This window comes from Malurus melanocephalus, unplaced genomic scaffold (genome assembly GCF_030028575.1).
Source record: "Malurus melanocephalus ecotype Western Australia unplaced genomic scaffold, MMel_1.1 scaffold_3, whole genome shotgun sequence".
Lineage (NCBI taxonomy): Eukaryota > Metazoa > Chordata > Aves > Passeriformes > Maluridae > Malurus > Malurus melanocephalus.
Window position 1 is genome coordinate 8,028,821 of NW_026623235.1, and position 23,567 is coordinate 8,052,387.

The 23,567-nt window shown below is 41.8% G+C and overlaps 1 protein-coding gene across 3 annotated transcripts in view; it reads right to left on the bottom strand.

The window, feature by feature from the left end:
* CYRIB (CYFIP related Rac1 interactor B) overlaps positions 1–23,567 on the bottom strand; it is a 94,454-nt gene that overhangs the window by 62,474 nt on the left and 8,413 nt on the right. The window contains exon 1 of one of the 3 annotated variants that reach the window (XM_057368618.1): positions 11,085–11,309. The exons of 1 other annotated variant lie outside the window; for it this stretch is intronic. The gene's annotated coding sequence lies outside the window, so the exon portion shown is untranslated. Of the gene's footprint in view, positions 1–11,084; positions 11,310–23,567 lie in introns of those variants that run through there. One more of the 3 variants, XM_057368609.1, reaches the window with a different exon arrangement.

Sequence of the window (23,567 nt, forward strand, 5' to 3'; positions counted from 1 at the left end):
AAAAAAAAAAAAAAAAAAAAAAAAAAAAAAAAAAAGAGCCATGTCCTGTGCAACAAGCCATCCTCAATTCCAAAGCACAGTTCAAAGAAAACCGTTCTGGACTTCTGTCCCGACTCACCCTGAATCCAGAACTGATAAACAGACTAAAAGGAGCATGCTTCCAGAATTCCTGAACATCCTCCATCAGGAGCAGGGGGCTTTAGAACTAGGTGATCTTTAGGGTCCCTTCCAACCCAAACCATTCTATGATTCTATCAAAAAAAGAATATTCCAAGACAAAACTCAAACTATTTCCTTTTCAGGCAGTTCTAGCCTCAACTTTGCAGAGATGATTACAAATATTAATTGATGCTAAATGAAAGAAGCACTAGGATAACAACCAGACCTACTGTACTACTCGACTAGACTCTACTAGWAGCTCTTTCTAGTTGCTTCAAACTTTCTGGATTTAGGAGCATTCGGGGGAAGCATAAAGCAGAGATAAGCATAAAGCTGGTAAGAGCAAAAGAAAACACAAAGCATGCTATCTATGTCAGATATTTCCTGAAGTACAAACAAGAATAGCTTTTTACATAAGTCCTAAATAGAAGAAGACAAGAAAGGACAGCACAGTGACAGTGAAACTATCTGACCAGATGTAAAACAAGAGCATGAACCCCACCTTCCAGTTGCTTCTATTACAGCACTGCAGGCAGGACACAGCCTCCACATTTCCGCTACAAAGCAGCCCTGTAACAGCAGCCTCAGCAATTTATGAAGCAGAGCACAGCTGACAGCAGAGGAGAGATGATGTTACACACAATAACCGCCTGATAAGAGAGAAAATACTTTTACGAGGTGCCCTCCTTCAGTGAAGGGCAGCAGATGAAGTGTAGAAATCCATACTCTGGGACTGCCTAAGGCAAGGGGATAAAAAGAACACCTTAAATATATAAATAAATTATCCAGCTTTAAATTAAGGAAAGAACTACACATAATGACAAGTATTTTAAAGAATTAGGGTATTTATAAAGTACTATGATGACTGCTCAGATATATCTAACAAGGTTATCACTCASTAAGTTTTTTTCTGTCTCTCGACTTCCAAAAAGTTGTAGGATAAGACTGAACACGGTCCTTGAAAAGAGATACACTGAGGTACCAACATAAAATAGCTTATTTTCTTATGAATAAATTATTAAGAAAAGATCTTGAACTGTGAAATTAAATTTGCTCTTATTTGCAACACATGACAAAACCAAAACACCAATCGTTTTGCAGAGAACATTTTACCAAGTAAATACATTTAGTTGTTGGTTTGTTTTTTTTTTTTTGGTTTGGCTTTTTTTCTCCAACACTGATTCAGAACCAGGAAATAGCCCATTTCTAAGCACAACAATTAAGCTTTTCATTTTAAAGAAAGCATCTGACTTTCAACTTCTTTTTTAACATGCTAAAATACTAAGACCAAAGATGACATGTTCTCTGAGGAAGTAAAAGCTATGTAACTGTGGAAGCTAAACACAAATTACTGGAACTTAGCAAGTAATTTTTAGTTCCTTCACTGAAGCTATTGCATTTACATCAAAAACACAAAATTATGCAGTACTGAATCATTCTGGCAGWCTTGTAAATCCAACAATTTTGAGAAATCGAACTTTATTGTACACAGCATTTTTTATTTCCTGACAACTGTTAGCAACACACAGTGAGTGCCCAGTGGAGGGAGGGCATGCATGTCTATCCCCTGGCAGGGAGGACCTGCCCTCAACAGATGGAATATAAGCATAAGCAAAGGCTGTATCACTCCTATACCAAAACAGGGGCTTCAAAATCACTGAGGTATTTTGGCCAGTGATTAAATTATGAGTTTCCTAGAAGTACACATGGGTTGTACATCAGCTCAAATTTGCTTTGGATACAAACTGCCCTGCTTGAGTAGTGTCTTGAGGCACAATCCAGCTGATTATCTGCAGAGTGTGCAGACACACAAGWACATGGGTGGACGTGGGGTTTTAAAGATATGCACACACACAAAAATCTATGCACAAGTAGASTAACCAAGATACAAACTATATCACTTTATTACATCCCATTCTCTGGAGACAGATGGCTTTTCATTTGTTCTTTTTCTTTTTTTTGTTGGGTTGGTTGCTTTTTTCCTCTTTTTAAATGAAGTTTTATCATGACTGTACTTCCTTTTCTTTTTAGTGCTGCTACTCCAGCTCTCACCTGGYTCACCCACACATAGCTGTGCTTCAGCGTGTTGCTGTTTGTGTCCTTTTATAAAGTGTCACTACAATTCTTAGCTGAACTGAAGAGACATAAATTGAATTTTTTCCACCCACAGAGGTAAAGGTAGGCAGAGCTGACAGATCACATAACTAAACACACAAAAAGCCTACAGAAGGCCAGAAACAGCACCTTAGGTTCTAAATGTTTAAAATCTTTATGTGTCCTTTKCCACATTAAGTACCTCAGGTTTGAACACCAATGTTTGTCACATTCCCAATATCACATGAGAAGCCAGCTGTGCTCCTGAGAAAACCAAACTGATTTTTGAGACCAAAGGAACTCCCATAATCATTCCTTTCTCTAACAGGTGAGAAAGGTCTCTACCTTAAGACTGAAGAGAGATTTGCTTACAATGAATGCCATACTTTCAATAGAAAGCAAGTTTCCACCAAATTTAATCTACAGCAGAAGTGTTTCTAGTCCTCCAAGCTGCAAAGCTGATCAGCCAAATATTAACTGAAGATAAACTAGCATAGCAGGTCTGGTACAAAATGACAAAACATCACAGCTCCACCAGTAGAGGCTACTGGCCTTTTCTTTACCCAGGAATAAAGACTTTTTCCTTTAAAAAAAAAGTATATATACTTTTCTAACCAGAATAAACTTAATTCATGGTATTTCTCTTTAAAAAGAAGCTTCCAAGAAAAACGGAGTGATTAGCATGATTACCAAAAAAAATTTAAAATAAAACCAAAAAACCACACACACAAAAACTAACAAAAAAACAATCCAAGAGGGTATCGAAAGGTTTTTTACTATTCCTCCTACTGACAGAAGAAACAGCAGCTTTCTGCTTCTTACCTTGGTTGATACAGTTTCATTTCTACAGAGAAACTCAAGAAGCCACAAGGGTCTACACCTTATAGAAAGAATTTACGGGTCCACTAGTGACAGCAGGACAGAAATTAAACAGATAAGAYAAGCAATGGGGACAATTGAGAGACTCTCACCCGAAAAATAAAACCCAGCTCATTTCTCCTTCCTTCACCAAAAAGCAAAGAAAGGAATTAATTGTCTGCAATTCCACAATTCTGTTAATAAGGCTGCAGCACCACTTCAACTTCTCCATCACATTTAAACACCGAGTAGAYGTCCTTTTACAAGATGTACCAGTTTGGCCCCAAAGCTTTGTGAACAGAGTACAGGGAAGGAAGCCATCAATACCAAATGTTTAAACGACCTACTAATGTCAGAGYACAAATTCTTCAGTCACACAATGCCGGAATCAACACTTCCTCATTTGTCTGACAAAGCAACACACTTACACAAGAAGAAACTAGAAACAACTTTGCCTTTTTGAATGGCCATGTGCTGCTGCTGCAATGACCAGCATGACCTGGAGCACTGCCTCACTCACTCTCCGATTTGATTAGGGCAGCTATATGCCCAAAGACACTACAAACACAAGAAACAAGCATGAAGTTAGAATTCATTATTAAAACAGAATCATAGCAATAGAAAGGTAGCAAGTTCTATGGGGATGTGGCTGCAGTATGTAAACCAGCCTAAAAGGAGTCAGGTTACAGTTATTTCCACCATGCAAAACTAACTGAACTTCTCTGTGCCTTTTCTCCTCGGGTAAAATAGGAAGCRAACTACTTCCTCATCTCACTAGACCATTCTGATAATAAATAACTAAGAAAGCAGTAGCAGACTATCCATGAGGAAATTAACTGCATTTCTGGAATCTAGAAAGGTACTGTCTAAAGCACTGAAGACATACTATTGAGCACCATGTTGACTAAGCTAGCACCAGATACTGGGAGGGGTGAAGCAAGGTACTAATGGAAGAAACGGCCCCAGTTATGCACTAAGTGCTCCTTGCTTTCTGCAACTTCTGGAGTTTTGAGCACTGCTTTGCAGTCTAGTRGTATAAACTCTCAACCAGGAGATGAGCCCAAACAATTCATCCTCCTGCCTARCACAGCACATGACCAGAATTAGAACCATTTRCTCACAACACCAATTTTAACCACTYAGATACAYAGTAAGCTAAAGTGGTGAAGACACATTGCCTACTAATGGCAATGGACAAAATGATGACTTACTTCACTGTARTCCTTTCCTCACARATTTTYTAACTCTGCTTTTACCATCACAAGKTCCTTGTCCAACAGACCTATCTGCCTACTTTACAAAATCCTAGCTTCTGCTCTTCCTTCTCCTGTCCACCTTTCCTTGCCCATCAGCTCTCTTCTATATTTTCTTGTCCAGCAAGTCACTATTTACTTTGCTGTCCCCAAGAAGCTAAGTCAGAGGCAATGACATTCCTACACACATCCTCTGTACTGACCAATACTTTCCATACAGCCAAGGAGCTCGTGACTCAAACTCACCRCTAGTTTATCATCAACCTGAGCCTAACTCAGTCCCACATTCTAATTCATATTCTTCCCTGCTTTCAACTCAAAGTAAGCTGCTCCTCTTAGTTAACTGCCATCTCACCTCAGCTGTCCTCTCCATCCAGACCCATTTCTTCCATGCAGCTTGCCTGGATACATGTTTATTAGAGCATGAGCTTTCATAGGACTGTAATGGGGTCAAACTGAAGCCCATTCTGGACAAGGGACAGGGAGCAAAGCAAAGCGAGAGGCATCAGCCCTGCAAAAACACTACTCTAAAGCTGAGACACACTAGAGTTATTTGAAGAGCTGTCAGATTTTAAGACTCCCATTACAACATCTGCTCCCAAACTTCACTTCTGGCAGTTACGGAAGCAGTTTGACTGAAATTCCTTTGAAAACCTGACACAATATTAACATCAATATTATGTCACACACGAAATATTAGGTCTTAATCAAGTCTCTTACACTGCCATTTACTAGACTATACTGCCAGTCATACCTACAGTGAGCTCCYTACCAGGACACAATTCTACCTCATATTCATTAAGAAGCCAGAGTACAGAATAATGGAGAGTTTCCCCATAACAGCTTTGAACATTGCTGAAACTGGAAACTTCAGAAGAGATAAGAAAAACACTTGGGCTTTGTTAGGCTAGTTGAAAGTTCTTATTGGATTGCCCTCCACACTTGAAGGTTGGAGATATCAACTAGATTATGCTATTCTCTTACTCCTGCTAAGAAATTAATTCAGTTCTGAACTCTGAGATGCAAAGGTAAAAATAGGTAAAGCACTTACTATTTTAGTGCTCAGGAAAACATAACTTTAGCCAGTCATACATGGGAACAAGCAAAGTAGYCATAGCAAAAAATTTCAAAACCATCATAACAATTCAATTGCCTGTTCAGCTGACAAATCCGCATCTCCCCACACAGAGCTKCTACACACAAGCAGGAAATCTAAACTCCAAATCAATTAACTGCTTCCATAAGCAATCCTTACACAATGCTCTCTCTTGTCTGTATGATCTTCATTTATATAAAAGGTCAGCAATTTTATCTTTGAGATGAAGCCTCATGAAGTCTGGTGGTTACATATTTCATTTCCACCTTTGAAGGGAACAGTTTCAAGTAATCGTATGTCTCAGCACATAAAAGGTGCAAATACAATAAGAAATGAATTGGCTTTTCATGCCCAAAATGCACTTTGCGTGAGGATTATCACTTTCAAGGACACTAAACAGGAAGATTTTGTTTAAAAAAAAACCCAAAAAAAACAACAAGAAAAAAAAAAAAAAAAAAACCCGGTATGCATGTATTTCTTATTAATTCTTACAGCTTTTTTTTTTTCCAGAGTAAAAGTGCTAGAATTCAGAAAACTGTCTTGTTCTGGGCTTTTTATTCAGTAGAGGGTCAAGCTGATTTGTACATCAGAGGCTGAAACAAACACCTTTGTTGTGCAACACAAAAAGGCAAGAAATCCGTTTGAGAGGCTGTTACCCTCAAGACTACTATAATAAAAAGGAGAATAAGCAACCGTCCAGTGCCACACCTGACTGGAAGAATATGCAATTAGATCTTACTTTTGAAGTTATTTAACTGCTACAGCCACTAGACACAGAAACGGGGCTTTCCAGTCATCCAATTTACAACTAGGGCTCCTAGGAAGTCATCTATTACCTTGTGTAGTACACCAGAAAAAGTTACTCACGCTAACACTCCATTTAATTCAATCATCTAGTAGTGAAGGAGAACCAGAATTGCCTCATGGCTGAATTTAAGAGTCTTTTGAACTACGGCAGTTAAACAGAATTTGTTCACTGAACAGCCTCCTGCTACTGGGGAACATTTAAGCCCTGTAGTCTGAAGTAAAAACTGCTTTTAAAAATGTATCTAGGACAGTGTTCTTCTGCACTTTCTTATACATAAAGTGATTACCAATGTAAGATTTTTTTTTTTTTGCCTGGTAGACATCAATTTCAGGTAAAGCATTTGCTGATGGAATCAGCCTCCCAGATAAACGTATTAACTGCCTACAGGATCAAGCTTTAGGTTTTGGTGTGGGTGGCAGACAGAAGGCCTGTTTTGCAAGGCATGCTATTTTTGTAGCTACAGCCACACCAAACTGAACRCACTCAAATCTCACAAGCTAAGCTGTCCCAGACCCAATCACACTGTTTGCACAGGGACCACCTGGGAATCCCAAGTGCTGGAGATGAAGCCAGAGAATCAGTCCAACACTTAGTAATCAAGACCACAAGCCATACAGCATTTTCACTGAACAGGAGTAAAAGAAYAAAAATACATCCTCCCATACAAACATTGTTAGAGGAAACTTGTTTTATACACTTAAAGATTGTACTTATGTACAGTCTCTTTGTTTCAGAGATATTTAGTCCCCAGTTTCTCCTATAGTCCCACAATGATTTCATGCAGTAAAAAAAATGGCAGGTTTGGTCAGACGCATTTCATTCCCCAAACGCAGCATCAGAACTTTAGGATAGAGAAAACAAGGCAAACAACAGTCTTTTCCAAGGCACACAAATTAGTCAATACTTGTGTAAGTACTAGAAACATAAAAATTCTTCTTCTAGGTCCTGAAAAAACAATGCTAAAGAACAGTCAAAGATAGTAAGTCTGGTACCAAAAACCCTTTTGCAAATCAATTTCATGGAGAGCATTTACATTGTCAGAGTTAACCAGAAATAAATTACTAAACATTTCATYAATATCACTGTATTCAATAGCAACAGTAAATGAAGGGGGTGGCATARCCAGATAACAAAGGTTGTACCAACAGATCTGAGTCCATCACCCACATAAACAGACTGAGCAGGACAGGATCAGCCCTTACCTCACAACCATGACTGTCTTACAACTATCCTGAAATTCAAATGATCCTGAGTGAAAGGCCAGAGAATGCACCATTTCCCRTGCACCTTTCAATTATGCTTTGCCTGTAACTAGTTTCACTGTTTCCACAGTGAAGGTATYCTCTGTACATCAGGCTTTCACGTGACAGAGAGGACAAAATGCCATTTCTAAAAAGCAGAATGCAATTAAAACCACAGGGGATGGGGAACACAGGAGAAAGTGCTGCMACTAAAAATACTTTCAGCTTTACCTAGTCAATTCTAAAACTGTTCATTGTTTGTTGTTGGTTTCTGTTGAGCTCTGCTGTTTATATGATTGCAATACACATATCCCCAGTAAGCACTGGAACTGCAAATGTAAAACATTGCCTATGTAAGAGCCTATTACTCTCAGCAAATTTTAGACAGTTGGAAACACTCTGCCAGCTGCAGAAGCCAACTTGTGGCACTCCAGAGAACATTCCTGAAACACAGATGGGGGGAAACTGAGGTGATTTTATAAGAGATCYTGAAATTAAAGGCAATCAAATAAGTCCCTGTCTTTGTAAACATGAAGAGAAATGCAGAYTTCTCTACAATGGGTAGAGGTGTTAAATTTTCCATGATCAYTAGAAAGAAAATATTGATACTCCTAAGTAATTTTACAGGGTCATACATTAATAAGGGAAAGCTTAAGAGGTATGCAAGAGGACCATCCATTTATTCAAAAGTACTCTTGATATACACAAAGGAATGGGAGTAGAAAATATATTAAATGGTACATACAAGTGGCCATCATTTACAGCTGGAAAATTATTTGAAATAATTCTTACCCTGCCTAACCGAGGCATGTATTTCAGGGGCCAYAGCTATTAATGAGTACCAGCACTTCAGAGTCCCCAGTGCTCAACTCCAATCCAAGCACAGTTGCTTTCATATCCCCAGTCYCCACGCTCTCAACACCTCTGAAGCCATGTTGATAAGACTGCAGGGATTCAGCTGGACCAAAATGACTACMAGGATGACTCTCTGCATCCTGTTTCTGAGCACAGGAGTTGGCACTGACATTCAAGCCTTGTGTGGATTCAGCACATATATTCACATGAGCTGCATGCCTTGCCTGTAGCACATTTGCTTGACAGCTGATAATCCATGAGATGCAATTTGACAACACTCAAAATATTTCAGCTTTGAAGATGTATTTTCAAAAATTTTTACAATGAGCATGCCTCATAAAGTCGATTTATAATATATTTCAGGGTAGTTAACGTTACCTTAACAAACAGGAGTCAGTCTTCTCAACTTATGCTCATCTCTATCAACAAAAGAAACTCTTGGTATAATTAAAGAGAACAAACCTTTAGGAAGGACAGGCAAAGGTAACAACCTTAAATTACACTAGTGCCATTATTTCCTAAAAACCACCTAYTAAATGTACTACAACAGGCACACACAAACCTGCTTAAAAAACAAATCCAACTCTGTGCACACAAACTTTAATTTTGCCTGACTCCACTACATCAAGATATGCATTGGTTCCATCTATGCCCCCAGCTGGCAGGCAGGAACAAGAAAAAGGGGACTGCAGGCTGTTTGCGTGTCTCTGTTCTCCAAGATACACAGCAAGAGGAAAAAAATCTGCATTAACATTTACCATGCCAAAACAGCTGCAGAAATCCAAAGTGGCCCCTACATATGCTTTTCCAAATGGCAGAGACAATTTCTGTTACTGTATTACTCAATAATTCAGTAGCTTGCAATACAAATATTCCCCACCCTTCTGTCTCTTTACACTATTAATTCCAAGTATTTAGTAAGCACTGTTAGAGGTCCCCACATAAGTGTCCTTAAACTACTGCATTCAATTAATTATTTTGCAAATATATAAAACTACTAATAGACACAATAAAAATTTTGATTACTTTTTTCCCTTTATMAAGAGATTATGACTCACACAGAATTCAGATAAAGGGACAGGACAGTTTTGCATGCAAGTAGAGAACTGGTTGACACATGCTTTCTACAACCAGTGCAGGGAAGTGTCACAGGAAGAGGCAGAGACTTTCAGAAGACAATCTCTTCTATAATCAGTCCCCTCAGGTGGCCCCAGCKAAACTGCAAACAAGGAAAAAAATCTAGAGCACCTGATGACAAATGGAAGTTGTATAACAGATGGGATCAAATTCATTCCTTACTTTCATACAACCGTGGTACTTCTTGACAGGGATATTTTAAAACAGATCCTGGGATCACTTCTTTCTACAGCCCCTGCTCTCAGACAGCTAATATGTGCAATAACAAATCTGACAGTCTAACTAGGATAAAATGCTATCTTCTCTCCTACTCAAAGCTTCTGTTTCAACAATAGATTATTCTCTGCATGCCAGGCAAGAAACAATCTAACTTCATGTAACAGCAGCATCTTATTCATGTGGTTTAGGATTTTGCAGTTAAGCTGGCCACACAGAACTGAAGAAACATTCTGCAAAACAACACACCTTACTAAACAAAGGTATTTGTCAGGGGCAACCTTTTAAGTTTGAATCCATGTTACAACCTTGACAACAGTGATCTCAGGTTATTTACTGTCCAACATCCATATCTGCCACAACCTACAACAGAAAATGCTCATTAACTCAAAGCTATATTTAAAGTCCAAAACAGAGAACAAAACAAAACAGTCCAAAGCGAAGAAAGACTCTGTGTCAATCAAGGGGAAGAGAATTTGAACAAAATTATGGAATAGATAAAGAAAAAAACTTCAAAAACCTTTATAACACAGTCTCTTGATTTCTTTGGGATCTAAAATGTCTCTGTGAAGAAACTTCTTGTATTTTATTACCAAGTGAGATATGACACCAGATTAAAAACTGACAAAACTAAATTAAGTTGCAGGCATCCTTATTCTCGAATTACACGGGAGAAAATTGTAATGCAATTAAAATTTGATTTTATCGGCTATGTAATGAATAGGTTGGAAACAACACTCTCCTCCAAAATCACCTTAACCACTGCTGGAATCACAGTCCCAGCATCACAGCGCTGCACACAAACCTGCAGGATACACCCTCACCATGACAAATTTGCAACGATGCCTGTATTCCGCTTAACGCGCTGCATGTTCAGCCACACTCGGAAAGCCTGCAGATGCCCCTTCAAGAGGTCTCCCCCTCCCGCCGCTCCCGTTATCCATTAACACTGTCACTCCATCCCGCGGCACTACCTGCATCCCGGGGGAGCCGCCCGCACTCGCACCGGGCGCAAGGCAGACCCTGTGCCCGCGACAGGGGGAAGGAACCGCCGGAGCCCGGGGAAGCCCAGGGCAGGGCGGCCGGTCCCTGGTGACCCGCGTGGTTCCCCCGGCCAGSGAGCAGCGGCCGCCGCTTCCCCCCGCGCCCCGGGGCCCCTCCTCGCCGTGCGGGGGGAAGCGGCGGCGGGACGGGAGAAGTTGCGAAGCGCCGGGGGAGCGGGGAGAGCAACAACTGGAGCCGGGCGAGGAACGGGGGCCCCGAGGGAACGGGGCGGGGGTCGCGCCGCCGGCGCCGAGGGAACGCGGGGGATGCAGCGGCGAGCGCCCCGCCCGGCTCCTCCCGCCCTCCGCGCCGCTGGCACTCACCGAGCCGCCCCGCGCACGGCGATGCGGGACCGGGATCCGGAGCGGGACCGGGCTCAGGATCGGGATCGGGAGCGGAGCCGCCGCCTCCCCCGCTCGGCCGGAGCAGCGACGGAGCGGCGCGCGCGCGGGTGGCGGGAGCGCGCCGGGAGCGCGCGCGAGGGGCGGGAACGCGCGCGGGGAGGGGGGGGCGGGGGGGGGGGGGGGAGCGGCCGCACAGCACCGCGGGCACCGGCCGTGCGGGCGGGCGTGCGCTGACCCGGATGTACCGGGGGGCGGCCAGCAGCAGGTGACTGCGCAAGCGCGCGCGGCCGCCAGCGCACTGCGCATGCACCTGCTTCGACTCCCAGTGTCTCGGGCAGGGGCGGGGGAGCGAAACAGAGGCGGGCGGGCGAAGCGGTGAGTGGGGCAAACCCCTTAAAGGAACCTGCGTCTTCCCTCAGCCCCCCACGAACAGGTCATTAATATCGCTCAAGCAACGTTATTGATCAGACTTTGAGCCAGTGGTGTGATTCTGGTGTTTTTTAAAAGGCCTGGGTCGGGGGTATGAAGTGTCTGCAGTTGGCAAAGCCAGGTTGGGAAGGGTGATGGGGTGCTCCCTCTCTGGGAAAAGCAGGGCAGTTGGCTGGAATGTCTTCCCAGGTGGTTCGTGTTGTAAGATCAAAGCAAAAATACATTGGGAAAAAAAGAAAAAAAAAAAAAAAAGTGAAAAGTTCCATCCCTCAGTGAGTGCTGCCAGAGCTACCACTGAGCTCAGGCTGAGCTGATCCTGGAATGCCTTCCACCTCCATCTCTGTGAAAATGCAAAAGATGTGCAGAATGTGTTTAAAAACAACGAAAAACCATATGGGGTTGTTTACTCTGGAGAAAAGGATCCTCAGGGGACATCTTACTGCTTTCTACAACTTCCTGAAAGGACTTTGTGGCCAGGTGGGGGTCAGTCTCTTCTCTTGGATAACAAGAGACAGGGCAAGAAAAAATGGCCTCAAGTTGGTCTAGGGAAGGTTTAGATTGGATATTAGGAAAAAAAAAATTCCTCATAGAAAGGGCATTTAAGCATTGGAACATGCCCACAAAAAGTGGTGGAGTTGCCATCACTGGAGATGTTTAAAAGATGTGTAGGTGTGGCACTTGGGGATGTGGTTTAGCGGTGACTTTGCTACAGGTTTATGGATGGGCTCATTGATCTTAAAGGTCTTTTCCAGCATAAATTATTCTAAATTATTCTGAACACAAAAAGACATTTTAAGAACATTCCATGGACCTAATTATGCGTTTTCTGTGCAGGGCCAAGATTTGGACTCAATGTTCCTTGTGAGTCCCTTCCAACTCAGCATATTCTGTGATTCTGTGATTTAAGAAGGTTTCACCTTCCATATCACACCCTGGATTTTGATATCCTCACAAGGGAAGGTCACAGTGTGTTCAGTGAGGCTGCACTGGGAGCAGTTTGGAGACCGAGCAGGATAGCCAGGCAGCAGCATACGGACACTGCCAGGAAAACTTTCATCCTCAAATAGTAAAACATTATCAATACCACTGTAATCAATCTGAAAGAGACAAACCAACCATCTCAAAGCCTAACCACTTCTACTAGTGTTTCTTGAGAAGCCTGATACCAGTTTGATATTAGTGAATCCCAGGTACCCCCAAACCCACTGAGAAAGCATAAAAATGGTAAATAGCTCAGAGATTTATTTATATGTTAATGTATTTATCTTTGTTTTAATAATTACTTACATATTGACTTAATCTGATAAATTTAGTTTGTCTTTAACTTATTAGGATTCAAGCTACATGGATTGACTATAATAACTTTAAAGTATTCTAGCTAAAAGAGTATCCTGGGATATGAAGGAAGCCATTTCTGAGTATAGTTCAGCTGCAGAACTTGTTTGCTGAACTCAAAGGAAATTACCACACTTGAGTTTTGGTCCTTGGGTAGCAGTCAGGCAAGACCAGGGCTGGTGCACCACRTACCTGCCCACTGCCTTCATCTAAGCAGGGAAAGGGGAGGGCTCAGGCAAGCTTCTGGAGGCTCTGAGAGGTTTGTACATACTGGAGCAAACGGAGATGTCCAAGAAGACAGGAAAAAAGATTTTCACAGAAGCACCTTGGGCAGAATGACAGAAGTCCCATTTCTGCTTGTGTGTGATTTGTATAAGTGGCTGAACGAATGCTTGACACAGCTTTTCACTTCTGCTACAGAAAGGATTTTTTGCAGTGGATACAAATTTTGAGGTGTGAATCAATGCACACTACTTCCTGAGATGAGGCAGGTCACTACCACATCCTTATCTTCTCTGAGGTCCACAGAGCTGTAGAAGTCTCTGTGCCAGACAGGAGATGATCCACTTCCCACTGAACTGAATTCAAGGGAAGCAGAATCATGCTCTGAGTTAATGGTGGACTTGTTACCATGTGGGCTTTATAGAAACCCAGRGGTCTCACCTGTTATACTACAGAAYRTTGTCCTGCTACACAAAACTAAAGAACTACACACAACTAGCCTCAGGGGTGATACATTTTTGTTGCTCCTAACATTATAAAGCACTCAGGGCTTGGCAGGGTAGGGTTAGACAAAGAAAATTTCCTACTGAAACCATGAGCAGGTTTATAATAATATATACTCCTTTGGGTTCTCCAAAACTGTAAGATACCTTTGATTTGTATCATCTCACATCTTTCAGAAATACAAGAATGCCCAGATGCTGAGCATCACTGATGCTTTAACAACAGCTTCACACTAAGACATCCATATCCCACATAATAATTGAAGCATAAAAAATTATTGAACACTGTGGAAAATGCTGCATGACTAAAAAACCCAGCAATTTWCTATTAGTTCTGCCTTCACTTTTAATTTATTAATTGCTTCTTCTGAATGCAAAATTATTTCACCAGGCTATCACTGCAATGAATATTAACCCCCCCCCCCCCCCCCMAAAAATAAAAAACAAACCCCCAAAAGAACAAGAACAAAACAAAATTAAAGATTATATTTGTCAGTTAGTATCATAAWATAAAAGAGTGGTAACAGAACATAGCTGCTCCTATGCTGCTAAATGCCTGAGGATTGTTGTGTTAGTAGGAGCATTGATGCCAAGTAGGTATATCTGACAGGAAAGAAAACAGGTCAGAGCATTTTCATCATGAAAAGATTAATAGGCTCCAAATGTACTATTGGATGTATATGTAGTGTATATATGTGTGTGTATACATGTGACAAAAGATGACTTTATTTTATATATGTAAGCCAGATGGATAAATAATGCCACAAGAGCAAACTTGCCCTTAGGTGCCACTGTTAGGATACTTGGGCTGCATTTCAGGCTAATGGTAGCCGAGGGGAGACTGTCCAAAGGGAAAAAGAAGTGACCATCACCCTGTGCCATRTGTACTCAGAAGGGATAATAGAGCACCTTGACCACTGACAGCAGCCTTGTTTGTTCTGGGAGGGAGGACAGCAATAGCTTTTCCATCACATGGATGAAAATAGAAAGCAAACATCCTATAGTCAGAGATTATTCTTTTAAAAGAATGGTTAAAGAAAATAAATTTCTTATGGAAAATGTCAAGAATGGAAGAAAGGCAGCTTTGCAGTGYTCCCTTGTTACACTGTTGTGGTTCACAGCATCTGTCAGTTCAGATAAAACTAATGTCAGGTTTTGCCCTCCCCTGMCCATATTTCCCCACATTCTCAAGTGCCACGGTAGTAGACGAGGGAATGCAGAAGCAGTCACATTCATACCACAGAGTCCTTTAGAGCTTTCATTTTGGATAGTACAAATCCTCTGATATAAATGTCRCTCTTCAGAATATAAACAGTTGTAACAAAATATGAACGATCTACATAAATTTCCAGAAGTGCAGACAAAACAAAAAGCCAAGGTCAAATCACTGGATGCTCATAAGGATCCCTGAAGTGCTTCCAGATACTGCCATGCCAAACAGTTGCAATGTTTTATACTTGCGTGGAGACAGGCACTTACAATCTCAGAATTCTTTTCTACCCCACCCAAAAAAAAAAAAAAAAAAAAAAGGTCATTTTGATATTTAGGTGGCAAGTGGCAAAACTGAGATGCTTCTGGAGTTCAGTCTTTTTACCCTGACAGATCTGGTGAAATCCTGTCATCTTCTCATGCTATGTCATTTCACGTGACTAATTACCTCAGTCATCTCCACTTCTGCTGTTACMAAGTCCAAGATTATTTTCGAGTTTGCTCATCTGGTGATGCAGTTGMTCCCTACAAATGATCAGCATGGCCTCTTCATGTGGGGAGCCTCAGCTAAAAAACATTGCACGCTTTCAATTAATGAACACTTCTTTAAGTCAAATGACACAGGAGGGTTCAGTGCCATGCCAGCTGAATTGTGATCAAGAACAATGGGGATTTTAAAACATAAAGCTTTAATTTTTCACATTTTGCTGCCTTGCCTCAAAAATAYAGCTCATCTCTATGAGATAGAGAAGCAAAAGGAGGAATAAAAAGAAAATGTCAGGTGTTAAGCCTKAATTAGAAGAAGATTATAGACCAGTAAGCACAGGGGAAGGTGGAAAGAGGAACTACAGCTATTTTAATCATGCTTTATCTCTACTGGAAAATAGAAAGATAAATTAGAGTAGTGGACCTGCCACAGAATAGAGGAGAGCACAGTATTAGACTCTGAGATCCTTAAGCTGCTTATGAAAGTTTGTGAAATACAAAATTTCTTCAGTGATCACTGCATGGACACCATTGCACTGTCAAGTACTTTAAGTAGTCGCAGTGGTGAACCGACACTGGTAACAAACAGGCAAGCGAAGGGGCCTGCTAAGTAATTGAGATAATCCAGCATTTCCATGTTTAGAAGGTCATGGCCATAGACTGAGCTTCTGAACTCAGTGGAAGAAAAGCCTCAGATGCTCCTATTGTGCCGCAGAGGTGTGCTCAGAGTGGTGGGAAAGCTGCAATCACCTTAGCAGGTGCTGGGCCATCACCTTTGCTCATTTGAGAGGCTCCTCTCTCCAGAAAAGCTCCTAATGGTCACTATATTTATTCACTCTGGGTAGCAATCAGTACCTTTAAGTAAGGGCTTTGCCAGGTTAGAGGAGGYTGCAAATTGGATGATGTAGAGTGGCAAAGTTTTACATGACCTCCCATTAGCCCCAGTCAAGCCACTTTATTAAATAAAGGAAACCACCAGGACCACAGGAGGAAATAAAACATGTATTTGAACTGGAACTTTCTCATAAACATTATATTTTCTTTTTTTTTCTCTTCCCCACAAAATGTTTCAGATCAATCAGCAGCATAATAATATTCCAGTTAATGAACAGAATCAATGTTGCAGAGAACAGGGAAGGCAATATCCAAGAGMGCTAGGTTGTCTCATTACTCTCTGGAAAAGAACCCAGATTTTTGTTTTGGTTTGATTTGGTGTTTTTTCAACCAAACACAGTTGTGCTGCCCTGATGGAAAMAAATATTCATTGATTTCACTGAGATTTCTGACTACCTCAGGAGCATGAGAATGGTATTTTACATTGATCAAATCCTTTGTAGTGATGTAATCATTGCAGGGYTTTTGTTTATTGGTCGGTGGTTGTGTTTTTTTCCCTTTTTCCCCAAAGTGCTTAATTAATTTGTTATTAGAGCCCTCAGAACAGCATTTGGCTCATAAGTGATTTTTGGGCTGTGTCTAGGTGTTACCAAGGGACACTGTCAAGAGAGCACTTCACTTTGCCTCAGCTGTTTCCTTTGCTACAGCTGTGCTTAGTTTCCTCTTCACATCACAGGGGAAGTTGCAATCTTCTGTTGAGGAAATAGGTAACTTAATTAAAGCACCTTAGGGAAGGGCTCTGCAGAGTATCAATCTCGGGGGACAATTTCAAAATTCAGTGAGCAAACATGGACTTCACAAAATAACCATGCTAGGCAACACTGGGCAAGACACAAGCAAGGACAAGCATCTCAGGCTGCATCCCAAAGGATGTGTTCCTTGACCTCCAGTGGCACAACCATGAGCTGAGGGTTCACAGCACATCACAGGATTGCAGTGTCACTGTTTTCACTCTTCTGCTCTTGCACCACTAGTTCAGTTTGACAGGACCTGTTTGGTCCCATCTGAAAACTAGGACTCCATTTAGTCAATCAAAACCTCGACTGATTCAACATTCACTTGAACTTCTATAAACCAAATTTTTCTTTGTGTGTGATCCAACTGATAGCAAGTACAAGGYTCCTGAATATTGAGAGAAAAAATAGACTATCATTTAGTTATTAGCTCACCAACTACATCTACCTCTTTAAAATTACACTGTTTTCAGTCATCTGTTGTATCCCATTATACTGCTGCCTTCTTGCAATGCCATCAATATGCTCYAAAGAGCAGCAAACATTAAAATCATTTTAATGTACCAAACTGCTGAATGTAAAGAACTTTGAAAAAAATCCTTTCCTCATCAGTACATACATTTTCTTGTTTCYTCATATGAAGTGGTTAGGTAGCACTCTTTTTCTGTGGGACAAGAAATTCCCAGTCACCAATCACCCTTATGGGATGTATATTTGGGTTAAGAGGCAAAGCCTTTCTGCACAGTTGTTTTAAAATGCCTGGGTAGCTACAGGGACAGAATTAGAGTCCTCACTGGTCACACAAGCACAAGCCTCTCTAGCTGCAAGGAAGAGTTTGCTAGCAGAGGAAATGGAAAGCCAGGACTTTCCCGTGCTGTAATCTGTGAGGGAYAGACTGGGTGCAGATGAAAGCTGCCATGAGACAAAGCATTTAGGCAAGCACCTAAAGACTTCCTTTGCTGCGCAACAGTAACACTGCACACCAGGCGTCTTTTTCTTCCTTTTTCCTGAGTGGGAATATAGCACCTAGGGCTAAATCTAGCACCAGATACAGCTGCTTAATATTCAGTTAGCAAAAAAAAAAAAAACAAAAAAAACAAACAAACAAACAAAAAAAAACAGTAAAGCTGGTATTGTATGTTTTAATTACTTAAACTTATGCTGAGTTTTCCCAATTGATTAAAAGATAATATTTTTTATGTCCAGCTGATAAACCCCACGCACGAGCTGGAAAACATTCTGTGCCTGTTTATAGCAATYTGGATCCAGTCCCATTTGAGACATCTGGGTTCCTGGAGTCACAGATTAGGTGCCTATTATGTTAATGATCAGACTAGACAGCTTTTCCCCAACACACCACCTCTGCAGGATTGCATCACAAACCATGGGACTAAAATACATGGTTGTATTCTCCTGATTTTAAATTACTCCTGTCTCAGGCAGTGAACAAGCTAAAAGGTGGAAAGAAGCAAAATAGTCTTCTCTTGTGAGTTGCTAGTCTGTAATTCCAAAGCTTAGACCATGTTTCTGATCTCAGACTTTTTGTATCCCATTAAGTAAAAGGCTACATAGCCTGGCAGTGGTACCTCCCATTCTGATAACATCTAAGTGCCTAAAGTGATACCATAAACCTCAATAACTTCATACGTAAAAAGCTAAGTTGAAAATATTTGTACAATGCCTTACAAAAACAATGGTGCAATTCCTGCTCCAAGCAGCTTGCAGACTAAGTCATAGATGAGAGGAAAACACAAATACTGAGATCTGCTGTACACAAGCTAGTCCTAAACCAGCTAGCCTGGAGCAGTATGGTGTCTCCACAACGTGTTTTGCAGTGAGGCTGATCCCTCAGAATTAGTTTTTAGCTCACCCATGAGCCCTTGGCTGTGACAGGTAGCCACTCTTCCTCTCTCAGGACACACAGCCTGGACGCCCCTGGAAATCTGGTTTATGRTGCTGGACACTCAACAGCAGGTGTATACTGCCCAGTTAACCTGCTTGGGTCATCTCCTGCCGGCTGGAAAGATGTAAGAGAGAGACTGGGGGAATTGCAGTGGGAACATAATAGGGAAGGGGAGAGCTGGAAACAGGGAGGAGCCCAGAAGTTTTGCACCGAGTAAGACACAGTGAGAAATGCAGAGCACACAGAATGCAAATCAGGAGAAAATTGCAATTCAATATTTACACTGTTCACAGGACTCTATTTTTCAACTATATTTTCTTCTCTTTACCTGCTCCTTCATGCTCCCATTATGTTCACATTATTATTTTAATCTTAATTGTTTATCAGTTGAATTTTACTTTAAAAGGCTGGTAGGGACAGAAGTAGGGAATACAACATTTCTGTGGTTTGCTCAAAAGAAGACCAGCTTAAGCAGGGAAGTGAGAGGGCCTGGGGAACCGAGTGAGAGCAAGGAGAAGCATAAGGGCAGTGAGCCAGTCATAAGTGTGCCTGCTTCTAAATGGTTTTAATGGGGTCACTTCTGTCCTAAGGCACAACACACTGCTGCTCGGATGACAGACTCTGCCCCTGAGCTTGTGAAAGGTTTTGCAGCTCAATGTGACAAGCTTGGGTTTAGTGCAGAGGGGGCTGCACTCAGGACTTGAATGTGGCCAGATGGAAAAGAGGGGCACGTGTGCCCACTGGAAGACTGAATGGCTACCAAGAAATAAGGCAGAGAGTAGGAGACCATGGGGCAGAAAAAGACCTCAAGTCATACTGAGATTTGGACAAAGATTTCACAAAAGTAGATGGTTTGGAAAAGGCTGCAAAGGGACATTACAATAGAATGGCTGTCAGTGAGAAGGAATGGCTGCAGGTTTATTCTGCAATAAAYGTTTAAATTGTTCATTTCAAACCTTCCTCATCCTCATTAGTACAGCTAATCATTCAGTGAATTCTATTTTCTCTTTTCAATGTCATGTTCTTCTGTTATTGAAGAGAAATAGAAAATATACTTTTAAATTAAGAAACTGTAGTTGGGTAGACAATAAACAATATGGGATGATCCAAACAGGTAATAGTTTGGAACTCTCCTTGTTTGGAGCCTTTCTTACAAAAGCATTTGTCAAGCCTGYTGTCTCTACACTATTGTCCACCCCTGCCACAAGAATATCACAGGCAGCCGTGGGCAATTTTGTTAGAATTTATTACTGATCACCTTCTTGTAAAGGCTTTATTTTATTCTGAAAGGTGCTAAGGGAGAAACACACACATACATATAAGCACTCAGAGCTTTAGGATAAAAGAAAAAATACTGGTCATATGACTTCTCCCTCAGGAAAAAAAATACAGGCATTTACTAGTCAAAAAGGGGGCRCCTTTTTGTTTGTTTGTTTGTTTGTTTGCTTTTGCTAATCTTTAAAAATGCTTAGTACATTGCTTGTGAGCTTCATGTTCCACTTCAGTTCAGAGTTAACCCTTGCAATTCATTGACTTTATGTTGCATTAAATGCTTGCAATCAATTCAGTCTCAATATTCTACACTTTTATTTCTGCTATTAAAAAAAGCTCTATTAGCTTTACTTGGCTCAAAACCAATACAGTGAACTACCCTTAATTATTAATAATCTGTTTYCCCTTCAATAAAACTTTTTGGACCTTTACTACAGTAGGATGATATATTTGTTTGGCGTGTAGGGTTSAGAGCAATACAGTGCACTCTCTCTGGGAAAGAATCCAAAAATAACTATCTACTTGATATCAACCCAAGGGATTTCCTAAGGGAATGGGAGTATCATTTCAGGGCAGATCATCAGTGGTTTAGGGGAATTAGACAAATTTGTGTCTGGGGAACAGATGCCTCAGGGTTTGTAAATGTGTGAGAGAACCTTTCCCCCCTCGGTCACCAGTTCACGKCCATCCAGCACAGCAGTGACTGGAAGCTATTAAACATCTAATGAACTTCTGGGGTCTCCTGAAACAGGGAGTGGRATTCTTAACAGACACTTGCTAACATCTTGGAGCCACTCCTACCCAAGCTGCAGCCTCAACAGCAATACATGGACACAGAAATTAGGAATAAGCATGGTGGAGTGAAGAAYATTTTATCTGCTAAATGCAGTAAGAAGGCTGCTTCTGGACTGGCAATTCAGCCTTAGATTTACTGCTGGCATTTCTTTATTCTTTAAAAGAAAGGAAATGATATATTATAAAGCACTATGTTATGTAACGTTTCCTCACAAACACCATCAGGAGGGTCCAGAAGCCTTACAAATGGACACTTGAAATGTCTCAAGCCTTGGGYAAGATAAAGGAGTAAAGAAGGATTTGATTTCATGCTTAGAGGCCAGTTCTGGGAGTCCTGGGACTCTTGAACTGCTACAGGCTGCACATCCAGCTTTTGGGCAGGTCTGCTCAGAGAAAGAGGAGACAAATGCTGAGCATTACAACCACAAACCACAGCTGTCGATGGGAATTGGCAGGAGACCAGGGAATGCTGGGAAGCAGAGATGGCCTGCAGCAGAAGGTAGGGCTGAGCAGGGCTCTCTGGCACTAGAAGCTTTTTTATTCATCTCCTGGTGCTTTTCCATCCTGGCATCTGGTTTCCGTGACAGCGCAAGGGAGGGACAGTATGGTGCAATTTTATGGTATGTTCTCCAGGGTTATGTTGGCACTTCCTCGGGTAAACATGCCTCGCCTCAGGCTCAGCTTCACCCGCCCCTGGGTTCAGATTATTTGCAGTGCTTTAGTTTGCTGATAGCTCAGTCCAGTTGTCTCCATATTTCATTTGAGGAGGAGGGGGTCCAGACTTGCCAAYTGTCCTCCTGCTCCCTCAGTGCAGAGACAAGCTGTGGCAAAGCCCTGTGCATCAGCAGGGCTGCCACCAGGAGAGCAAGTGATGGGCTCATAGCTCTGTGGTCCAGCAAAGGAACTGGTGAAGCTGGAGCCAGAGTTTATGCTATGAGACCTTGGATGTTCCCTAGTGCTCTCATTTTTTCACACSTTTTTGAGTAGAAGCTCTTCAGGGCTCTCTTTATCCACTCATATGTTACATGACTAAACTGTGCCCAAATTCAGGCACACACTTATGAATGGGGCAGTAATATAAATTGCAAAGAGCATGCAAGTTTTAATGGCTGAAAAAGGAGGAGGAAAAAAAAAAAAAAAAGAGTAAGGTTTCTGTAATGGGATCTGCTGCTCGCCCACTTTTGTTACCAGCATGTGCAAATCTTGCTATTCCGGTCCATTATATTCAACAATCTTATACTCAGTGGCAGGTGAAATGTCATACCTCGGGGTAAATTTTCACTGCAGTAGGCAGGGAATTTGTCCTTTAAACACCCTTAGTATTAATGGGACATTGATCCAGCAATTTAAACTCCAAGAGATACAAATGTCTCATGTGGGACCATTTTCAAATGTGTTGACATTTTGATTCACAAAATAAGATACTTTTAGAAACAAATGCAAATTCATTTCATTCTAGATTTGAGGTCAGCTGSATACTGGAAAAGAAATGTGCAATGAATGTTTAGTAAGCTCATCAACTATCTTTTAATCTCTGTACACTCAAGGGATAAAAATGACATCAGAGAGAGGAAGGACAATTTCTAAAGTTCTCTGTATTAACAAGTGTATCATCTCATGGGGCTGGAACCTAAATTCACCTATTGCACTTGCAATTTTAGTGTCTAGGGCAAAAGGAGGCTTAGGGATAAGTGACCAATTTCAGTGACCTCTGAAAATACATCTTTCACACAATCGGATATGCTTTCATCTCTGAAGAGTTCTGATCCTGCTGAGGTCCACTGGGGAAGTTGTCAGTGTTTTACAGATGACAGTGACATTTGCAGTAGGACTGGAGCCCAACAAAACAGTGTAGGAAATAAAACACAATAAAGCAAAAGCATACCAAGAGGGGGTAGCTTAATTTGTTCCCAGGCCAATGCTCTGGCTGCTCTTCCAGCTCAGATACTATTCAGAACACTATGAGAAAGATGATCTAAACAAATATTTAKAACATATTAACATAGAACTGCCAACAGATAATGAGTAGGTCAAACCTTAAGGGAACACAGCAAAGCCTGAATGTTGGTCTGGGCTCCATCCTGCAGAAGAGGGTAAGGCAGATATGGAGCAACTGGAGAAAGACCAGCTTGGCAAGTTGGTGGGTCTGAGCTGGGTGTGAATTATCACCACCTCCCCATGATCCAAGGCTTGGGGGGCACGTCATGGCTGCAGGTGGGGCACTGGTGGCAGAAACATGGCTCACTTTCCTCCTGTCCCCCTGTACTTGAGCAGATGGTGCAGCTCTCAGCAGAGGGGAATGAAAGGGGATCTGCTCCCTGTGCTGAACCCCAGCAGGCAGGGCCAGCAGGGGCTGGCTCTGGTTTCCCCCCAATCAAGGACACCTCTAACTGCACCCCAAAGCTCCCCCAGCAGCAGGGATGATGAGAGGCTGAGGCATGCTGGACATGTGGGTGGTAATGTGGATGGCATGTAAGCTATTATTCCACAGGGGGATTTCACAGGAAACCCACGGCTCCTCTRGAGTGGACATGAACATCCCCTGTTGCAGAAACCCCAGCTGGTGAATGTCACATGACAGGGGGACATGAGGACTCTGATCATCTCATGCATGAGGAAGTAGGGGAGGAGAACAAATGCAGGGGAAGTTCCTCACCGAAGTTCCCCTGCAGAGCAGCCT